Source organism: Oncorhynchus gorbuscha, linkage group LG11, assembly GCF_021184085.1.
Source record: "Oncorhynchus gorbuscha isolate QuinsamMale2020 ecotype Even-year linkage group LG11, OgorEven_v1.0, whole genome shotgun sequence".
Lineage (NCBI taxonomy): Eukaryota > Metazoa > Chordata > Actinopteri > Salmoniformes > Salmonidae > Oncorhynchus > Oncorhynchus gorbuscha.
The window spans coordinates 47,694,817-47,710,263 of record NC_060183.1 but is presented as its reverse complement, the minus strand read 5'-3'; positions in this window follow the sequence as shown (position 1 = coordinate 47,710,263).

The following is a 15,447-nucleotide window of genomic DNA, read 5'->3' as shown; positions in this document are numbered from 1 at the left end:
GTGGGAGACTCTGTCCATAGGACAACAATCAGTCGTACATTGCACAAATCTGGCCTTTATGGAAGAGTGGCAAGAAGAAAGCCATTTCTTAAAGATATCCATAAAAGTGTTGTTTAAAGTTTGCCACAAGCCACCTGGGAGACACACCAAACATGTGGAAGAAGGTGCTCTGGTCAGATGAAACCAAAATTTAACTGTTTGGCAATAATGCAAAACGTTATGTTTGGCGTAAAAGCAACACAGCTCATCACCCTGAACACACCATCCCCACTGTCAAACATGGTGGTGGCAGCATCATGGTTTGGGCCTGCTTTTATTCAGCAGGGACAGGGAAGATGGTTAAAATTGATGTGAAGATGGATGGAGCCAAATACAGGACCATTCTAGAAGAAAACCTGATGGAGTCTGCAAAAGACCTGAGACTGGGACGGAGATTTGTCTTCCAACAAGACAATGATCCAAAACATAAAGCAAAATCTACAATGGAATGGTTCAAAAATAAACATATCCAGGTGTTAGAATGGCCAAGTCAAAGTCCAGACCTGAATCCAATCGAGAATCTGTGGAAAGAACTGAAAACTGCTGTTCACAAATGCTCTCCATCCAACCTCACTGAGCTCGAGCTGTTTTGCAAGGAGGAATGTGAAAAAATTTCAGTCTCTCGATGTGCAAAACTGATAGAGACATACCCCAAGCGACTTACAGCTGTAATCGCAGCAAAAGGTGGCGCTACAAAGTATTAACTTAAGGGGGCTGAATAATTTTGCACGCCCAATTTTTCAGTTTTTGATTTGTTAAAAAAGTTTGAAATATCCAATAAATGTTGTTCCACTTCATGATTGTGTCCCACTTGTTGTTGATTCTTCACAAAAAAATACAGTTCTATATCTTTATGTTTGAAGCCTGAAATGTGGCAAAAGGTCGAAAAGTTCAAGGGGAATACCGAATACTTTCGCAAGGCACTGTACATACCTAATATTTAATTACATACATTCCTATTTCATGTATATGCACACTCATACATGGAGCTATATTTTCTGTATTTTATACAAATATGTCTAAATCTGCTCTAACAGCATCACAGCATCTCTCTGCTCCTCTGCTACTTTACTCTCTGTGTTAGGTCTTTATCTCCCCAAAATGCAAGTCCCTGACAGGTCACTGTCTGCAAGTCACCAAGTTCCTTGTCTCTCGCTGTGTACTGTAGACCACCTGGGAAATCCAGATTATAGTTTACTGCTCATTATGGTGCAGCAGCACTAGGTGAGAAGGAGTGTGGGAGAAAAACCCAGTGACCATTTCATGGCTCAATAAGTACATTGCTTCAACTTATACTAGTTCCAGTATACTTCTTCTATAGTAGTGGACATTTGGTTAGTCGACGGCAAGATGATTTTATGTGATGAGAGTAAAATATCACCAAATGATTACCTTTAGGTAAGAAATAAGACATTGGCTACTGCATAAGGTTTTCGCTGACAATTCACGTTGGTTACTCAGGACCTGTGAGTGTTGTAGTCTGATTACATTGAAGGGGATTTTTAGATAGAATTGAATGGAATTCCTCATCAGCCTCTCAGCCACATGCCGGTATATACAATCATCTGCAATTTGATAGAGTACACACATTCCATTCCTGTGGCAAACCTCTGCAGAGTGCAGACGTCCCTGTGCCTGTGCCATCCCATCTCCTTGCCAAGCTGTGCTCCCGCTGTTGTTTCTAATTACACTCTCATCTCGTTCCACTGTCATTGAATCAAATGGCAATTTCAGGTTCAGGACGTGGGCATGTGGTCTTGGTGAGATGCCTCCCTGTACCTCAATCACTCCAGACCATGAATAACAATGCTGGAGGCTGGAACCACCATCATGGCTGTCCTATTAGAATACTCGTCTTTCTCTTTCTTGATCTGTCTTTCTCTGGACCAGCTTACAAATTGTTTGATGACACCTTATTTGGATAGTCCATCTCTAGATGCCCTACAGACAGACTATCTACCGACTTTCAGAAACATTTCAACTGACAATCTACTAACTAGCTCTAATCCTAACCTTAACCCTTATCCTAACCCTAGCTCCAACCTTAACCTCTACACTAACCCTAACCCTTATTGGAAACCTAACCCTTGACCTATCCGTAACCTTAGTAAGCAGTTTCTTATGAACAGATCGTTTGTTGATAAACTACATGACACAAGTATGTGGACACCTGCTTGTCGACCATATCATTCCAAAATCATAGGCATTAATATGGAGTTTGTCCCCCCCCTTTGCTGCTATAACAGCCTCCACTCTTCTGGGGAGGCTTTCCACTAAATGTTGGAACATTGCTGCAGGGACTTGCTTCCATTCAGCCACAAGAGCATTAGAGAAGTCGGGCACTGATGTTTGGTGATTAGGACTGGCTCGCAGTCGCAATTCTAATTCATCCCAAAGGTGTTTTATGGGATTGAGGTCAGGGCTATGTGCAGGCCAATCAAGTTCTTCCACACCGATCTTGACAAATCATTTCTGTATCTACCTTGCTTTGTGCACAGGGGCATTGTCATACCTAAACAGGAAATGTCCTCCCCCAAACTGTTGCCACAAAGTTAGAATTTTCTGGAATTTCATTGTATGCTGTGCGTTAAGATTTCCCTTCACTGGAACTAAATGGGGCTAGCCCGAGCCATGAAAAACAGCCCCAGAACATTATTCCTCCTCCACCAAACTTTAAAGTTGGCACTATGTATTCGGGCAGGTAGCGTTCTCCTGGCATCCGCCAAACTCAGATTCCTTCATCGGACTGCCAGATGGTGAAGCGTGATTCACTGCTCCAGAGAGCGCATTTCCACTGCTCCAGAGTCCAATGGCAGCAAGCTTTACACCACTCCAGCCGATGCTTGGCATTGCACATGGTGGTCTTAGGCTTATGTGTGGATGCTTGGCCATGGAAACCCATTTTATGAAGCTCCCAACGAACAGGTGCTAACATTGCTTCCAGAGGTAGTTTGGAACTCAGTAGAGAGTGTTGCAATCGAGGACAGGCGATTTTTATGTGATTCAGCACTCGGCGGTCCCGTTCGGTGAGTTTGTGAGGTCTACCATTTTGCGGCTGAGCTATTGTTGCTCCTAGATGTTTCTACTTCACAATAACAGCACTTACAGTTGACCGGGCAGCTCTAACAAGGCAGACATTTTACAAACTGACTTGTATCCTACAACAGTGCCACATTGAAAGTCACTGAGCACTTCAGTAAGGCCACTCTACTGCCAATGTTTGTTTATGGAGATTGCATGGCTGTGTGCTCAATTTTATACACATGCCTGAATCAGGTGTGGTGGAAATAGCCACATCCAATAATTTGAAGGCGTGTCCACATACTTTAGTTCTTATAGTGTAGTATGACCATCTGTAGCGCATTTAAATCCGGATTATCCAAATAAATTGGGACCAATTGTTCTTCTGCTTTCTGTTTTTTTTTCTTTCTTTCTTTGTACCAGATATGTTGCATTTAAGTCACATATATATATTTCTCAGTCATATACCCACAATGCTATTTAGCGCTGTGCAGCAGAGGGATTATTGGACTTACAGATGTTTACATTCTCCCCATAATGCCCTTCCAATTAAGATGTGACATTGTTTAAGCCAAGGGTGAAGATTTATTACTGGACAGCAGCTGCCTGAATTAGATATATGTGGGCTATTAAAATACTGCTCTGGTCTTTCCTTGGGACTGCCATATTAATCTCCTCTTTGCACATTCATCCCTCTGTGCCTGGCATCGCAAGGCTTGTTTGGCATGCGGAGGCAGATTAGTTTCTTAGAACGCCTCTCTTAAGGTAATCTCTCGTCCTCCGTCTCCCAGAGTGATACTCTGTCTCCCCAGCTGGAGCAGTGGTGCGACAGGCGGCAGTTGGGAATTCCCATCCTGCTTTACCCAGTAATTGAAATTGTTCGGGTCTAAAACAGTAACAGTAACTCAATGCTGGGGGAATTCATTGGTACAGAGGAGAGATTTTACCTGACCTACTTCTGGTATACCTTCCATGGTACAGACTTATTGGAGCGTTCTGGAAGCCATTTGGAAATAAGGGAGTGGCTGATCGATTCGGTACCATGATAGTTAAGTCCCTAGAGTCCTCATTCTCCCTCGTTGGATAATGTCCAGACCTAGAGGAGTATGGTTCAGACTTAGAGGAGTAATGTTCAGACCTAGAGGAGTAATGTCCAGACCTAGAGGAGTAATGTCCAGACCTAGAGGAGTAATGTTCAGACCTAGAGGAGTAATGTTCAGACCTAGAGGGGTAATGTTCAGACCTAGAGGAGTAATGTTCAGACCTAGAGGAGTAATGTCCAGACCTAGAGGAGTAATGTTCAGACCTAGAGGAGTAATGTCCAGACCTAGAGGGGTAATGTTCAGACCTAGAGGGGTAATGTTCAGACCTAGAGGAGTAATGTTCAGACCTAGAGGAGTAATGTTCAGACCTAGAGGAGTAATGTTCAGACCTAGAGGAGTAATGTTCAGACCTAGAGGAGTAATGTTCAGACCTAGAGGAGTAATGTCCAGACCTAGAGGAGTAATGTTCAGACCTAGAGGAGTAATGTTCAGACCTAGAGGAGTAATGTTCAGACCTAGAGGAGTAATGTCCAGACCTAGAGGGGTAATGTTCAGACCTAGAGGAGTAATGTTCAGACCTAGAGGAGTAATGTTCAGACCTAGAGGAGTAATGTTCAGACCTAGAGGAGTAATTTCCAGACCAGTGGAAGCTGGTGACTTAGTTGAGGAGGATGGGAGACTCACGGTATAGGCGCGGACCGCATGGAGGCGGTAATCAAAGACGCATTATTTTAACCTAAAGCATTTAATAAAGACATTTATGTTACAATATTATGGAGAATGGGAATGAGAGGTCTACTTACAAAGTGTTCACAAGGGATCACAGCAGTGATTGAATGAGGGTATTAGGCATGCGTTGAGGTGTTCAGAGAATTGATTTCAGTGCAGGACAGGCTCATCATGGATGGATGGTGTTGGAGAAGAGCTCAACACTTCCACTGAGGGCAAAAGAGACAAAAGAGCTAAAAATGAGATAGTTCAAGCAAGGAGTAAAATCATTGACGTGTAATGTTTGTGTTTGTATAATGTCCAGACCAGACCTACACCTAGAGGAGTAGCTCAACTAAAAAACACATTTGATAATAACGTATGAATAATGCATTCATGGAATCATTGTTTAAAGGTGAAAAAAGGGATTTATTTCAAGAACAGTTCACAAGTGTTCAATTTGAAAGTCATCTGGCCTAGGTCTTTAAAAAAAGAAGACAATATTATCATCTAATTAGAGAGGAATTTTATTTGACTATTGAGGCAGGTGAAGTTTTATGAGCATGGTGTAAGATGTTGACAGAGAACAGCCTTTTTAAAGCAATTCAGTCGTAGTTCACACACACATAGCAACGATCCTCAATTACTCTTCTCTGCCATGAGGTGATACACACATAATGTTGTTTGTTTTTGCCTTAAGTAACCACCGGTCTTATGTAACCATACCAAACATAATATATCATAGTAAATTTAGTGTCCCAGATTTACATGTATTATTTTACGTCTAGTCTATGAGATCAGACTAGAGGGGGAGAGTCTTAAAGTGAAGTTGCCTTTTCTTCTCTGAACAATGAGCTGTCTAGCTCATTTATGTTTGAAATGCAGAAGAGGCGACTGGCCTTAGTAATTAACTTTTGGTACCTCACTATGCCTATATTGGCCTACTGATTTCTCCCTCCTAAGGAAAATGAGTGGAAGAACTGTAATTTGAGCTGGATTTTACTGTTGTGTTGTGCCAATAAGCCCACGCGAACACACAGAGACCACGGCCAGGCCATATCTGCTGATAGATGCAGGGAAGCATTGAGTTGTGTAGTTTGGATATCTCTGTGCCTCCGAGCCAACTCTCTCCACTTAGGAGAAGGAAACAGAGTGGCGTGAGTGGAATATCAAGTGTCAAACTGACATACCGCCGGCACTCTCAGTGACTATCGCAACCACTACACTCTGCTAAATGAATCACAGACCATTCATTAGGAAACATCTTAGCAAATCAAACATCTTAACAAGTCACGTAAGGTGGAGATTTCATTAACGGGATAAGATTTACGGCTGCATCCTTTCACACTGACAATGTGAACTGGATTGACATTGACCTTGTGTTTGGCTGTTTGTTTCCACTTCATGTTTGACTGCAAAGGGCAACTTGGAGGTTTATGTGCGACTCTGGTGTGGCGGCTAGCTTCAATAACACGCCTCCCAACACTCTGCTCCTGTCTGACATGAGGGACAGGGCAACTTCTCTTGCCCTTTCACCATAGTGTCCAAACATCCCCACGAGACTAACCTGGTCTTGAATGTTAATGAGTTTCTAGTATGTGGTATATTGAAAAATGAACATTGATGAGGATGAACTTCATGAAGCGATTATGTTCCATGAATATTAGTGTCACTCCTTATTAAATTCAACATCAAATGTCAGCATCTCATTATCGCGCTCGTCATTGACATGACACAAATAGAATACATGCATGTGTGCATACAAATTAGGAGACACATCAATTTTCAAATGGCATGGCTTTATGATGCCTGTCACGTAACCTGTTGGGAGCACAACAGGTCTGCAAAACAAAGCCACTCTTTTTATTAACACTATGTCGGATTAGGTTTACCCCATTGAGTTTGGCTTTCCGGCAGGAGGTTTTGCCCTTTCATAAACCTCTCTACAGCTAATGGAAAAGTTGGGTCAACATTTAGTATTCAAAACAGGGAACTTGGTTTGATTTTCTGTTTGGCCATAACTGTCAACTATGCTACCTCCTCCCTAAAAAAAAATGTCCTGGAGTTGTAACCCATCGTTAATTAGTGTGGAGTCTGCAACTGGCACAGGCATAATGGGTCATGAAAAGCTTATTCCACTCGGTGTCAACAGGGGAGATAGACTTTGATTCAGTCCAAATCTGCATACCCAATTTACATTTCAAAAGGCACCCAGCCCTTTAATTTCCATGAAATTGGGTGTGTATTAGAGAGAGAGTCGGATACATGGAACAAGAAAATAGGTCCAATATGATTTTCACTCGGGGGACATTACACATGGGAAATCATCAGAAAGATTGCTGTGGTGGATAACTTCCCTCTTAAGTAATTGTTAGCTTTCAAATCATATCCATATCCGAATAGCTTACCTGACTCATGTTATTTAAAAACGTCATATTCTAAACCCCTGTATATTTTGGTGACCCATGCATGTGATGTCTGGTGATGAGGATTTTGCAATTCTCCAGTACTGTACATCTCTTCAGTGCATGTATGTGCTGGTACATTCCTCTATATTTTTGATTCGTTTTAGATAGGAAATCTATTTTCACTGCATGTTTAATGTCCCCAAAAACCACATACACTGGAATCTTACCAGCTGAACCGAATCCTTTATTGACCGTTTGTAAAGTAGCTGCAATGTTCAGTGTCCCATGACATGGCCTCTCATCTCCATAGCCCTAGGACAGACAATGTCAAGGCCATGTCACTTCCTATTACACTCTGATGGACATCCAGGTGACATGATGTTGCAGCCTGGTCTCACAGACTAAATGTAACATAGTATATGTAAATCCAGGACACTCAAGTTAATATTATATGTTACATTTGGTATGGTAACATAAGATAGAAGTTTACTTAAGGCAAAAAACGAAAGGAGGGTGGTTGGTCAAGGTGGATGGGAAGGCGTATAACAGGAACGTCTAGCAACCCGAAGGTTGCGTATTCGAATGTCATCACGGACAACTTTGCAACTACTTACTACTTTTATCTACTTTGCAACTACTTAGCATGTTAGCTAACCCTAACCTTAACCACAACCGTAACCCTTTTAGCTAACCCTTCACCAAAACCTAACCCTAACCTTAACCCTTTCACCTAACTCCTAACCTTAATCGCAATGAACTAAATGGAGTGTCTTGGATTTACGTACAGAACAATACAAAATGCTCTGAGACCAGGTTGGATGTAGACACTAGACACGCTTCCAGGAATACTACACAATGACAAGGACAGGACATGACCTAACCAACCAGATTCCCTGACCCTGAGGGAATTCAAACTTTATTCAGTGTTATGTGACTTCACGTTAATTAAATCAGACGAGGGCCGGGTTTCCCCAAAAGCCTCTTAAGGCTAAGTTAATCTGAGAACCATAGGACCTTATTGTTCTAACGATAAACTTAGCCTTAAGATGCTTTTGGGAAACTAAGTTGGTAAACATGTTCAGGGCAAAACAAACAAAAATTATAATCCTACAGTCTTCAAGCAACGAAGTTTGCACTTCAAAACAATATTCAGCAACCACGAGCTACGGAACAGAACTTCATCGACAGTGGCTTTTAAATCTGCTCTGACATTAGTGTGATCATCTGGTTCATTTCTGACTGGCTGAGATTTGCTACAGCGGCTGCTTGGCTGCAAGAAAAAGTTTGCTCTGTGACTCCCAGCCTGTCTCCCAGTCAGCATTACCGAAATCAATACTTCGGGCTGGCGATGTTGTGTGCCCTTAGCTCTTCCAACTCGCTGGTTTTGTCTATTCACTGGGTTTGTCTGATGATTTAATGGCTTTGAGTAAAGCTTTGACCTTAAATTCCAACCTAAAACCATTTCACTGTTAACTTCATTTTCTATCACTAACCTCTAGCTCTAGTACCCAACCCCTAACCCACACCCACTTTTTATGTTGCTCATTCATACACACAAAGTAAGTTAATGATACAATTCATGAAATGCAAACTTGATCGAAATCTAAAATATACAGTTGAAATCGGAAGTTTACATAAAACAGCCAAATACATTTAAACTCAGTTTTTCACATTTACTGACATTTAATCATAGTAAAAACTCCCTGTCTATGGTCAGTTAGGATCACCACTTTATTTTAAGATTGTGAAATGTCAGAATAATAGTAGAGATACTGATTTATTTTAGCTTGAATATTTTTCATCACATTCCCAGTGGGTCAGAAATTTACATACACCCAATTAGTATTTGGTAGCATTGCCTTTAAACTGTTTAACTTTGGTCAAACATTTCGGGTAGTCTTCCACAAGCTTCCCACAATAAGTTGGGTGAATTTTGGCCCATTCCTCCTGACAGAGCTGGTGTAACTGAGTCAGGTTTGTAAGCCTCCTTGCTCGCACACGCTTTTTCAGTTCAGCTCACAAATCTTCTATAGGATTGAGGTCAGGGCTTTGTGATGGCAACTCCAATACCTTGACTTTGTTGTCCTTAAGCCATTTTGCCACAAGTTTGGAAGTATGCTTGGGGTCAATGTCCATTTGGAAGACCTATTTGCGATCAAGCTTTAACTTCCTGACTGATGTCTTGAGATGTTGCTTCAATATATCCACATAATTTCCTACCTCCTCATGATGGCATCTATTTTGTGAAGTGCACCAGTCCCTCCTGCAGCAAAGCACCCCGACAACATGATGCTGCCGACACCGTGCTTCACTGTTGGGATGGAGTTCTTTGGCTTTGCAAGCCTCCCCCTTTTTCATCCAAACATAACGATGGTCATTATGGCCAAACAGTTCTATTTTTGTTTCATCAGACCAGAGGACATTTTTTCAAAAAGTATGATCTTTGTCCCCATGTGCAGTTGCAAACCGCAATCTGGCTTTTTTATGGCTGTTTTGGAGCAGTGGCTTATTCCTTGCTGAGCGGCCTTTCAGGTTATGCCGATATAGGACTCGTTTTACTGTGGATATTGATACTTCCTCCAGCATCTTCACAAGGTCAATTGCTGTTGTTCTGGGATTGATTTGCACTTTTCACACCAAAGTACGTTCATCTCTAGGAGACAGAACGCGTCTCCTTCCTGAGCGGTATGATAGCTGCGTGGTCCCATGGTGTTTATACTTGCGTACTATTGTTTGTACAGATGCACATGGTACCTTCAGGAGTTTGGACATTTCTCCCAAGGATGAACCAGACCTGTGGTGGTCTACAATTATTTTTCTGAGGTCTTGGATTTATTTTGATTTTCCCATGATGTCAAGCAAAGAGGCACTTAGTTTGAAGGTAGGCCTTTCAAATATAATCTACAGGTTCATCTCCAATTGACTCAAATGATGTCAATTAGCCTATCAGAAGCTTCTAAAGCCAAGACCTCATTTTCTGGAATTTTCTAAGCTGTTGAAAGGCAGTCAATTTAGTGTATGTAAACTTCTGACCAACTGTAATTGTGATACAGTGAATTATAAGTGAAATAATCTGTCTGTAAACAATTGTTGGAAAAATTACTTGTGTCATGCACACAGTAGATGTCATAACAGACTTGTCAAAGCTCTAGTTTGTTAACAAGAAATTTGTGGAGTGGTTGAAAAATTAGTTTTAATGACTCCACCCTAAGTGTATGTAAACTTACGACTTCAACTGTATCTTAAAGATCAGTGTTGTGTAATATTTTGCCATTAATGCTGTTTCCTCTCTATAGTGGAGGTTGCGCCCGCATAGAAGTGAACAGCTTCATTACTTGAGAGGCTGACTACCCACAGAACTGTAAAATTGGTCTCAAAATATTGATCCAGCCACTCAAAGCAGCACAGTTGTGACCAGACTCTCAAACATCTCTGTGTGATAGTTCCTCTGTGCTATCCTGCTGCTGTTCTCTGAACCAAGACTCCAGACCCTCACTGCATCACAAGCCCTTAACCAACAATGTGGTTTTAAGAAAAATGAGTGGTAAGTAAAAATAGATAAGTAAAAAATAAAATAGTAAATAACTAATAATTAAAGAGAAGCGGTAAAATAACAGTATCAAGGCTATATATACAGGGGGATCCGGTACAGAGTCAACGTGGAGGGCACAGGTATTTGAGGTAATATATACATGTAGGTAGAGTTAAAGTGACTATGCACAGATAATAAACAAAGAGAAGCAGCAGCGTAAAAGGGGGGTGGGGGTGGGGGGGCAAAGCAAATATTCTGAGTAGTCATGTGATTAGCTGTTCAGGAATCGTATGGCAGGCAGTGACGCAACCAGCTCTCGATGGTGCAGCTGTAGATCATTTTGAGGATCTGAGGACCCATTGTAAATCTTTTCAGTCTCCTTGAAGGGGAATAGGCTTTGTTGTGCCCTCTTCACGACTGTCTTGGTATGTTTGAACCATGATAGTTTGATGCTGATGTGGACACCAAGGAACTTGAGCTCTCAACCTGCTCCATTACAACCCCGTCAATGAGAATGGGGGCATGCTCAGTCCTCCTTTTACTGTAGTCCAAAATCATCTCCTTTGTATTGATCATGTTGAGGGAGAGATTGTTATCCTGTATCCAAACGGCAAGGTCTCTGACCTCCTCCCTATAGGCTGTCTCATTGTTGTCAGTGATCAGGCATACCGCTATTGTGTCATCGGGAAACTTAATGATGGTGTTGGAGTTGTGCCTGGTCATGCAGTCATGGGTGAACAGGGAGTAGAGGAGGGGACTGAGCATGCAAGCCTGAGGGGCCCCGTGTTGAGGATCAGCGTGGCAGATGTGTTGTTACCTAGCCTTACTACCTGGGGGCAGCCCGTCAGGAAGTCCAGGATCCAGTTGCAGAGGTAAGTGTTTAGTCCCAGGGTCCTTAGCTTATTGATGAGCTTTGAGGTCACTATGGTATTGAACGCTGAGCTGTAGTCAATGAATAGCATTCTCATGTAAGTTTACCTTTTGTCCAGGTGGGAAAGGGCAGTGTGGACTATAAATAGAGATTGCATTGGATCTTAGTCCTGTATTGATGCTTTGCCTGTTTGATGATTTGTCGGAGGGCACAGCGGGATGTTTTATCAGCATCCGGGTTAGAGTCCCACTCCTTGAAGCTCTACGCTTTAGCTCAGTGCGGATGTTGCCTGTAATCCATGGCTTCTGGTTGGGGTATGTACGTACGGTCAATGTGGGGCTGACATCATCAATGCACTCATTGATGAAGCCAGTGACTGATGTGGTGTACTCCTCAATGCCACCGGAAGAATCCCGGAACATATTCCAGTCTGTGCTAGCTAAACAGTCCTGTAGCTTAGCATATGTGTCAACTGACCAATTCTTTATTGACCGAGTCACTGGTGCTTCCTGCTTTAGTTTTTGTGTGTAAGCTGGAATCAGGGGGATATAATTGTGGTCAGATTTGCCAAATGGAGGTGAGGGAGAGCTTTGTAAGATTCTCTGTGTGTGGAGTAAAGGTGGTCTAGAGTTTTTTTCCCCCTCTGGTTGCAAATTTAACATGCTGGTTTAAGTCCCCAGCCTCCAAGAGCGCCGCCTCTGGATGAGAATTTTCCTGTTTGCTTATGGCCTTATATAGCTCATTGAGTATGGTCTTAGTGCCAGCATCGGTTTGTGGTGGTAAATAGACAGCTACGAAAAATATAGATGAAAACTATTTTGGTAAATAGTGCGGTCTACAGCTTATCATGAGATACTCTACCTCAGACGAGCAAAACCTTGAGACTTGCTTAATATTAGATTTCTTGCACCAGTTGTTGTTTGCAAATATACACAGACCGCCACCCCTTGTCATACTGGAGGCGGCTGTTCTATCTTGCCAATGCAGCGTAAACCCAACCATCTGTATGTTATCCGTGTTGTCGTTCAGCCACAACTCGGTGAAACATAAGATATTACAGTTTTTAATGTTCCGTTGGTAGGATATTTGTGATCATAGCTTGCATATTTTGTTATCCAACATGTTGGCTAATAGGACTGATGGTAGAGGTAGCTTACCCACAAGCCGTCGTATCCTTACAAGGCACCCGACCTACGTCCCCGATATCTCCGTCTCTTTCTCCTGCGAATGACAGGGATGAGGGCCTTGTCGGGTGTCTGAACTAAATCCTTTGCGTCCGACTTGTTGAAGAAAAGAATCTTTGTCCAGTACGCGGTGAGTAATCGCTGTTCTGATATCCAGAAGCTCTTTTCAGTCAATAGAGATGTGATGGAAACATTACGTACAAAATAAGTTCCAAATAATGCAAGAAAATACACACAATAGCACAATTGGTTCGGAGCCCATAAAACTAAAACCCTCTTTTTCGACGCCATTATTAGAATATATGTCTGCATTCATCTAGGATTGATCTCACATAGCCCCACTGTCCCGTACAAAACAATTTGAAATATTTTGCGCTGGTATTGTGCAAGTTCTCTCAGTCATGAGCAATGGATGAAGATTGAAATTCAAATATCGGAAGCAGAATGTCCTGTCTGCTATCGTGATGGTGTTGGAGCACAGGCATGGCATGATTTAATATTCTTCCATTGAAACAAACTGATATTTTTGAGGAAGAACATAACAACTGTAATGCTAATTTGAGTGGACATGGGATTACACGAGTTGGACACATGCAGACAATTATACCCCTGCGAAGGTATGCTGGCTTCAGGAAATCCCACATGAGTGCTTGGACTCAGCTTCCATCAATAATATTGAGTTGTGTAATCGTAAAAATAAACACGGGACTGTCTTGTCGCCTTGGCTACGTCTCCACAGGGTCACCTTGGAGGAAGCGGAGAAGCGGGGATAGTCCCTACGCATATATCCACCTAGACTGGGATGTAATGGGATGGTAGATGTGTGGAATGAGGCCGACAGTGAAACCGGTTCTTGCGGACAATGACTGATTGCCTGGGGAATGCAACCATACATGTTGCATTACTGCTACATAATTGACTTTAGTGGCAGACAAGATCCCCAAGGACTAACGGTTTATCCACAATATCAATTTTTTTGCGCAGGAAGCAACATTCTTATGAGGATGTTCATGTCAAGACGTCCCAATATGCAGATCAAAAGGTCAAAAAGGGAAAGCCATTATACATGACCTTGTGTAGAGTAGCATCTGTCAGAGGCCAACACTCTCGCTAACCCAGGGCCCTCTTCAATTCAAAACTGTAACCTGTAACGTTATAAGACAATGACTGTTCTCCCTGTGTTACGAGAATTCAAGTTTATATTGTCCTGCTGTTCATGCTTTATTTGTTTCACCTTGTAGACATGGTTTTGGTGAGTACATTCATCGAAATGTGCAACAAGCACTAAATGATTTATACGGGACATAGCCCACTACAAGATTAATTGAATTTGGCCCACAGTTCTGCATGTTCTCTTAAACTTGAAAAGCTAACACTTGCAAACCCTTATCAGATGAAGGTCTACTGACCAAAATATTGTTTAGAAGTGATGCCAGCCAGTGTGCTTTGCCAAACACCTCAAGTTGTGACAACTTTTCCTTCTCTAACTCATTAAAACACTTGAAAATGTGAAATGTTGTGATAAACAACATAACACACAGGGAATATAACCCACTGGAGGCAATTTAGTTAGTAGCTGACACTGCAGGCATATACAGTGAGTATACCAATCACTAGGAACACACCCCCCTCGCCTTCAGAACAGTCTCAATTCGTCAGAGCATGGATCAACAGAGATGTTGGCCCATGTTGACTCCAATGCTTCTCACAGTTGTGTGAAGTTGGCTGGATGTCCTTTGGGTGGTGGACCATTCTTGAATCACTGTTGGAAACTGTTGAGTGTGAAAAACCCAGCAGCGTTGCAGTTCTTGGCACCTGGCATCTACTACCATACCCCTTTCAAAGGCACTGAAATCATTTGTCTTGCCCATTCACCCTCGGAATGGCACACATACACATTCCATGTCTCAAATGTCTCAAAGCTTAAAAATCCTTCTTCTAACCTGTCTCCTCCCCTTCACCTACACTGATTGAATTGGGTTTAACAAGTGACATCAATAAGGGATCATAGCTTTCACCTGAATTAACCTGGTCAGTCTATGTCATGGAATGAGCAGGTGTTCTTAATGTTTTATACACTCAGAGTATTCCTCCAGTCTATCAGAAAACAAAGAGGCAGGAACCAAGGAGAAGTGAACTTGGCTCTGACTCTTTGGCGAGGCTGGTTGATTGAGCTTGACTCTCTTTCCTGGCCCAATGACAGCGTATTTAGTGTCAGCACCCATCAAGCATCTGCCGGTCTGCTGTGTCTATTACCATGACGGATTGTCACACACAGGCGTTCAGTGACTCGACAGAGACAGCCTACCACTGTGTCACTCTCAGTGGTTAACGGTCCCTCAAGGGATGTGACAGGAATACTAGTTGAATGTCCAGCCTGACCCTTGGTCGCATATGAGCATCCCCACGGAAACACTAACACAAACAGTACTAACGAAATCCTTTAAATCCTTGTGGCAGTTTTGTTGTCTCTAATATCTGTGTCAAATGGGCAAATTATGTCCGCCATATCGTGCATTCATGACTTAAATATTTCAATTTTTTTCCGCTGTGTGACAAAGGACGATGGTTCCTCCATGGAGACACACGGACAAACACATCTGTATAATGTGTAGTGTATTCCAGTCCTATAAAATGAAGT